Here is an 8451-nt window from a genome sequence, read left to right on the forward strand (position 1 = left end):
AGAGCAGAAAAGCAGAAAAAGAAAAGACAAAGACACACCCTGTTGACCCGAGAGAAGTAAACTCCAGAAGGGAACCAGGAACTCCTCCCTTCCCTGGTGAGTATTCCCATTATTCCGTTAAGGTTTAATATGCATTCAAATTACTTTTACTAAATAGTACACCATAAAGCTTTTGTTATATATTAAATGTAAACTGAAAGGAATGTAAACATATGTATTGTTAATTATAAATATAGATAAGTAATGACATAATAGATGAAAAAGTCTTATTCAGATGTATCACATTCATTTTACATTACCCACCTACTGTCGCATGGTAGAATAGTTTTTTGTCTCTGAATATGTGAATAACTTGACTTGCATTTATCTTTTTACATATTTAATAAAAAAAAAAAGGTATATGTTAAAATCGGCCTGGATCTATAGAGTCTTAAATGTTTATGCTAAAGGTTTCGTTTTGAGTGAGCACAGTTATACGAATTGGCTATTTATGTAAATTCACACATAGATCCCACATTTTATTATGATTTACATGGTGGGGGGCCTTGTTTTTATTGACGGCAAATGTTTTAACAGGAATTACAGGTTAGTATTTGATATCCAATGTAGCAGCTGTACTACCTTTCTAAAACTCTGCCAAAAATATTTTCTTACCAAAAAGAAAGATACACCATTCATTCCCTTAGGAAACATTCCACTTGCAAAGCAAACAAAGGCCTCACTCCTGCAGGTTCACCTGCTCCATCTGGACAACACAAAGGCTGGGCAAAAGCAGGCAGGTGTTTCGATGTAAAGCTTTGTGGCAACACGACCTGTGATTGGCAAAAGCTCTTTGATTAAGTGTATTCTCCTCCCTCCCCGCCTACCAGTTTGCTGACTTTAACAGTGATGATTTATAGACATAAATGGAATACCAACCTTACAGGAATAACTGAAAAAATGTATTTGAACTGGCCCACTGCCCTCCTGGAGACCCTGTAGAACAGGTGACGACAGTCTGTTGAAGACTTTGCCCAGGAGCCTCCAGGTTACTGAGGTTCAGCGGACACCCTTTTACCCTGAAGGATGCCAGCCTTACTGAACCTGCTTTCAAGCACCACCTAGAGCCCAGTTTTGTTTCTGTACTGTCCTCTGGCAACTGTTTTCCATTCATTTGCCTTTAGGCCTTTTCCTTTTAAAAGCAGAGAAGCAGGAAAATAAAGCTACCACCACTGCTCTCCACCTACACATTACTCCACAGGGTACTTACGTGATGGAAGTCTGAGCCGTTACCTGGGTTGGGAAAGCTCATACTCAAAGCACACGTGTTTCCATTTAATTCACCAACCCTAGGGTTTTAAACACTAGATCTTAGACATTTGTGCACAAATACTCAAGAATACATGTGATTCATTTTACTTAAAAGGCACACTGGTGGACTCTAAACACATCACAAACAGTTCAAAAGTGGTTGAGATAACATGTTTGCTCCATTTTATTAAATCTGAGATCATCGATGAAAATTTGAGGTGTTCCTACTGGTATTATGGGTAGGCCCATGAGTCCAGAGGGAAGGGGAAAAAGTTAATATACTTACACTAAGTTCGAGTTACAAGATGCCAGTTCTCTAAAATTAAACACAAACTTCATTTCTCTGACCTTTCTTATGCTTCCTCTTAATGGTGAGAACACAGCCACCATGACCGTTTAGGCTGCTATTATGAGTAAATAGTCACTGAGTCGCCAAACAGCACCAAGTGTGAGAACAGAGCATCTCCCTGGATGTCTAACAGCTCCTGTTTTGCTGAACTGGGAACTCATGAGACACTCTCCATTCACCGGAAGAGCTCGGGCTTTACTGCCTCACAGAAGGCAAAGCGTAAAATCCATTGAACCCTTGACCCTCAGATGGCACCAGGACTTCAGCTCACAAGACTGCCCAAGGGCAGACCCTTCCCCCAGGCTGTGACCTGGACCCCAGTAGGGCTTACACAGAAGGTGCATTTGCTAAGGCCTTGCCTCCTCCTGTTGGGTTTAGGATTGGAACAAAAAAATGGAACGCCCAGCTGGAGCTTACTTGTTGAATGCCTTTTTCTCTCTTTCCACTGACCTAAAATGTTGAACCTTTTGCCAAGTTTTAATTTCTTAAACAGGTTTCTTTTTATATTTTGTAACTATTTTATCAAGACAGGGTGTAAATTGTTTTTAAAGAGCAAGAGCACATTAATAATGTACCTTTGAATTGATGCTATTCATAACCAACTAGCCCAGTACCTAAATGCATTCTTTTTCAGAAAATAAAGTACACATTTCTTTCTGTGTAGCAAGAGCCCCTCATATTTTACACTATGGTATTCCTTTCAGTCTTGAAGGTTACCTGTATATTATAAAAAAAAAATTTTTTAAGATACATTTATCTTATTCACTAAAATGTATTGGTCAAATCTGACCATTTAAATGAGGCTTTAGAAATTACAGAAGTAATGAAAAGTTCCCATAAATGATTTCAGAATTTTAGTCTAATTCAAGTTCACAGCTTACTACTAGGACACTCTCTTCCAGTCTGATACATTTATGATGCAGGTGAAATGTAGCCTCCTACCAATGGAACAGTTTTTTACCAGCATGAAAGTTATGTCAGAGAAAGAAAATGTCTCATAAGCTAAGCCGTCTCAAAGACAGGTTCAGGGACCTTCCTGTCCTGTAGACATAGACACTGTCCAGTCACCTGAGCTTAAAACGAAAAACCATGAGGCAGAGAGAGCTTCAAGATGGTGGAGGAGTAAGACATGGAGATCAACTTCCTCCCCACAAATACATCAAAAATATATCTACATATGGAACAACTCCTACAGAACACCTACTGAAAGCTGTCAGAAGACCTCAGACTTCCCAAAAAGCAAGAAACTCCCCACGTACCTGGGTAGGGCAAAAGAAAAACGAATAAACAGAGACAAAAGAATAGGGAAGGGACCTGCACCTCTGGGAGGGAGCTGTGAAGGAGGAAAAGCTTCCACACACTAGGAAGCCCCTTCACTGGCGGAGACGGCAGGTGGGCGGGGGGCGGGTAATCTTCGGAGCCGCGGAGGAGAGCGCAGCAACAGGGGTGTGGAGGGCAAAGTGGAGAGATTCCCGCACAGAGGATCGGTGCCGACCAGCACTCACCAGCCTGAGAGGCTTGTCTGCTCACCCGCCGGCCAGGACAGGTGGGGGCTGGGAGCTGAGGCTCCAGCTTCGGTGGGCGGATCCCAGGGAGAGGACTGGAGTTGGCTGCGTGAACACAGCCTGAAGGGGGATTAGTGTGCCACAGCTAGCCGGGAGGGAGTCTGGGAAAAAGTCTGGAGCTGCCGAAGAGGCAAGAGACTTTTTCTTCGCTCTTTGTTTCCTGGTGCGCAAGGAGAAGGGATTAAGAGCGCTGCTTAAAGGAGCTCCAGAGACGGGCACGAGCCGCGGCTATCAGCGCGGACCCCGGAGACGGGCATGAGACGCTAAGGCTGCTGCTGCAGCCACCAAGAAGCCTGTGTGCAAGCACAGGTAACTATCCACACCTCCCCTCCTGGGAGCCTGTACAACCCGCCACTGCCAGGGTCCCGTGATCCAGGGACAACTTCCCCGGGAGAACACACGGTGTGCCTAAGGCTGTTGCAACGTCACGCCAGCCTCTGCTGCTGCAGGCTCGCCCAGCACTCCGTACCCCTCCCGCCCCCCCCCCCCCCCCCGCCCCACGGCCTGAGTGAGCCAGAGCCCCCTAATCAGCTGCTACATTAACCCCACCCTGTCTGGGTGGGTAACAGATGCCCTAAGGCGACCTACATGCAGAGGCGGGGCCAAATCCAAAGCTGAACCCCAGGAGCTGTGAGAACAAAGAAGAGAAAGGGAAATCTCTCCCAGCAGCCTCAGGAGCAGTGGATTAAATCTCCACAATCAACTCGATGTACCCTGCATCTGTGGAATACCTGAATAGACAATGAATCATCCCAAAATTGAGGCAGTGGGCTTTGGGATCAACTGTAGACTTGGGGTTTGCTTTCTGCACATAATTTGTTTCTGGTTTTATGTTTACCTTAGTTTAGTATTCAGAGCTTATTATCATTGGTAGATTTGTTTATTGATTTGGTGGCTCTCTTCCTTTTATATATATATTTTTTTTCCTTTTGAGGGTCTGTATGTGTATGCTTCTTTGTGTGGTTTTGTCTATATAGCTTTGCTTTTACCATTTATCCTAGGGTTCTGTCTCTTTTTTTTTTTTAGTATAGTTTTTAGCGCTTGTTAACATTGGTGGATTTGTCTTTTGGTTTGGTGCTCTCCCTTTTTTTTTTACTACCTTTTTATTTTTAATAATATATTTTTTAATAACTTTATTTTATTTTATTTTTTCTTTCTTTCTTTCCTTTTTTTTCTCCCTTTTCTACTGAGCCGGGTGGCTGACAGTCTTGGTGCTCCAGCCGGGTGTCAGGCCTGAGCCTCTGAGGTGGGAGAGCCGAGTTTAGGATATTGGTCCACCAGAGTCCTCCCGGCCCCATGTAATATCAGACGGCGAAAGCTCTCTCAGAGATCTCCATCTGAACACTAAGACCCAGCTCCACTCAACGACCAACAAACTACAGTGCTAGACACCCTATGCCAAATAAATAGCAACACAGGAAAACAACCCCACCCATTAGCAGAGAGGCTGCGTCTCTGCTAATCATAAAATCATAATAAGTTTACAGACACCCCAACACACCACCAGATGCAGTCCTGCCCACCAGAAAGACAAGATCCAGCCTCATCCACCAGAACACAGGCATAAGTCCCCTCCGCCAAGAAGCCTACACAGCCCACTGAACCAGCCTTACCCACTGGAGGCAGACACCAAAAACAACGGGAACTACGAACCTGCAGCCTGCAGAAAGGAGACTGCAAACACGGTAAGTTAATCAAAATGAGAAGACAGAGAAATACACAGCAGATGAAAGACCAAGGTAAAAACCCACAAGAACTAACAAATGAAGAGGAAATAGGCAGTATACCTGAAACAGAATTCAGAGTAATGATAGTGAAGATTATCCAAAACTTTGGAAACAGAATGGAGAAACTACAAGAAACATTTAACAAGGACCAAGAACTACAGAGCAAACAAACAATGATGAACAACACAATAAATGAAACTTAAAATTCTCTAGAAGGAAACAGTAGCAGAATAACTGAGGCAGAACAAATAAGTGACCTGGAAGGTAAAATAGTGGAAATAACTACTGCAGAGCAGAACAAAGAAAAAAGAATGAAAAGAATTGAGGACAGTCTCAGAGACCTCTGGGAAAACATTAAACACACCAACATTTGAATTATAGGGGTCCCAGAAGAAGAAGAGAAAAAGAAAGGGACTGAGAAAATATTTGAAGAGATTATAGTTGAAAACTTCCCTAATATGGGAAAGGAAATAGTCAATCAAGTCCAGGAAGCAAAGAGTGTCCCATACAGGATAAATCCAAGGACAAACACACCAAAACACATAATAATCAAATTATCAAAAATTAAATACAAAGAAAGAATATTAAAACCAGCAAAGGAAAAGCAACAAATAACATACAAGGGAATCTCCATAAGGTTAAGAGCTGATCTTTCAGCAGAAACTCTGCAAGCCAGAAGGGAATGGCAGGACATGTTCAAAGTGATGAAAGAGAAAAACCTACAACCAAGATTACTCTACCCAGCAAGGATCTCATTCACTTTTTTTTTTTTTTTTTTTTGCGGTACGCGGGCCTCTCACTGCTGTGGCCTCTCCCGTTGCAGAGCACAGGCTCCGGACGCACAGGCTCAGCAGCCATGGCTCACAGGCCCAGCCACTCCGTGGCATGTGGGATCTTCCCGGACCAGGGCACGAACCCATGTCCCCTGCATCGGCAGGTGAACTCTCAACCACTGAGCCACCAGGGGAGCCCCTCATTCACGTTTGACAGAGAAATTAAAACCTTTACAGACAAGCAAAAGCTAAGAGAATTCAGCACCACCAAACCAGCTTTACAAAAAATGCTAAAGGAACTTCTCTAGGCAGGAAACACAGAGAAGGAAAAGATCTACAATAACAAACCCAAAACAATTAAGAAAATGGTAATAGGAACATACATATCAATAACTACCTTAAATGTAAACGGATTAAATGCTCCAACCAAAAGACACAGACTGGGGCTTCCCTGACCACAATTCTATGAGACTAGATATCAATTACAGGAAAACATCTGTGAAAACACAAACACATGAAGGCTAAACAATACACTACTAAATAACCAACAGATCACTGAAGAAATCAAAGAGGAAATCAAAAAAAATATCTAAAAACAAATGACAATGAAAACACGATGACCCAAAACCTATGGGATGCAGCAAAAGCAGTTCTAAGAGGGAAGTTTATAGCAATACAATCCTACCTCAACAAACAAGAAACATCTCAAATAAACAACCTAACCTTACAACTAAAGTAATTAGAGAAAGAAGAACAAAAAACCCCAAAGTTAGCAGAAGGAAAGAAATCATAAAGATCAAATCAGGAATAAATAAAAAATAAATGAAGAAAACAATAGCTAACATCAATAAAACTAACAGCTGGTTCTTTGAGAAGATAAACAAAATTGATAAACCACTAGCCAGACTCATCAAGACAAAAAGGGAGAAGACTCAAATCAACAGAATTAGAAATTAAAAAGGAGAAGTAAGAACTGACACTGCAGAAATACAAAGGATCATGAGAGATTACTACAAGTCACAATATGCCAATAAAATGGACAACCTGTAAGAAATGGACACATTCTTAGAAAAGCACAACCTTCTGAGACTGAACCAGGAAGAAATAAAAAATATAAACAGACCAATCACAAGCACTGAAATTGAAACTGTGATTTAAAATCTTCCAACAAACAAAAGCCCAGGACCAGATGGCTTCACAGACAAATTCTATCAAACATTTAGAGAAGAGCTAACACCTATCCTTCTCAAACTCTTCCAAAATATAGCAGAGGGAGGGACACTCCCAAACTCATTCTATGAGGCCTCCATCACCCTGATACCAAAACCAGACAAAGATGTCACAAAAAAAGAAAACTACAGGCCAATATCTCTGATGAACATAGATGCAAAACTCCTCAACAAAATACTAGCAAACAGAATCCAACGGCACATTAAAAGGATCGTACACCATGATCAAGTGGGGTTTATCCCAGGAATGCAAGGATTCTTCAATATATGCAAATCAATCCATGTGAAAAACCATATTAACAAATTGAAGGAGAAAAACCATATGATCATCTCAATAGATGCAGAAAAAGCTTTTGACAAAATTCAACACCCATTTATGATAAAAACTCTCCAGAAAGTAGGCATAGAGGGAACTTACCGCAACAAAATAAAGGCCATATAAGGCAAACCCACAGCCAACATCGTTCTCAATGGTGAAAAACTGAAACCATTTCCACTAAGATCAGGAACAAGAGAAGGTTGCCAACTGTCACCACTATTAATCAACATACTTTTGGAAGCTTTAGCCACAGCAGTCAGACAAGAAAAAGAAATAAAAGGAATCCAAATTGGAAAAGAAGAAGTAAAACTGTCACTGTTTGCAAATGACATGATACTATACATAGAGATTCCTAAAGATGCTACCAGAAAACTACTAGAGTTAATCAATGAATTTGGTAAAGTAGCAGGATATAAAATTAATGCACAGAAATCTCTTGCATCCTATACATTAATGATGAAAAATCTGAAAGAGAAATTAAGGAAACACTCCCATTTACCATTGCAACAAAAATAATAAAATACCTAGGAATAAACCTACCTAAGGAGACAAAAGACCTGTATGCAGAAAACTATAAGACACTGATGAAAGAAATTAAAGATGATACAAACACATGGAGAGATATACCATGTTCTTGGAGGAATCAACATTATGAAAATGACTGTACTACCCAAAGCAATCTACAGATTCAATGCAATCCCTATCAAACTACCAATGGCATTTTTTCACACAACTAGAAAAAAAATTTCACAATTTGCATGGAAACACAAAAGACCCCGAATAGCCAAAGCAATCCTGAGAAAGAAAACCAGAGCTGGAGGAATCAGGCTCCCTGACTTCAGACTACACTACAAAGCTACAGTCATCAAGACTGTGTGGTACTGGCACAAAAACAGAAATATAGATCAATGGAACAGGATAGAAAGCCCAGAGATAAACCCACGCACACATGGTCACCTTATTTTTGATAAAGGAGGCAAGAATATAAAATGGAGAAAACACAGCCTCTTCAACAAGTGGTGCTAGGAAAACTGGACAGCTACATGTAAAAGAATGAAATTAGCACACTCCCTAACACATACCCAAAAATAAACTCAAAATGGATTAAAGACTTAAATGTAAGGCCAGACACTATAAAACTCTTAGAGGATAACATAGGCAGAACACTCTGACATAAATCACAGCAAGATCCTTTTTGA

The sequence above is a fragment of the Grampus griseus genome, assembly GCF_964374135.1.
Source record: "Grampus griseus genome assembly, chromosome: 12".
Classification (NCBI taxonomy): domain Eukaryota; kingdom Metazoa; phylum Chordata; class Mammalia; order Artiodactyla; family Delphinidae; genus Grampus; species Grampus griseus.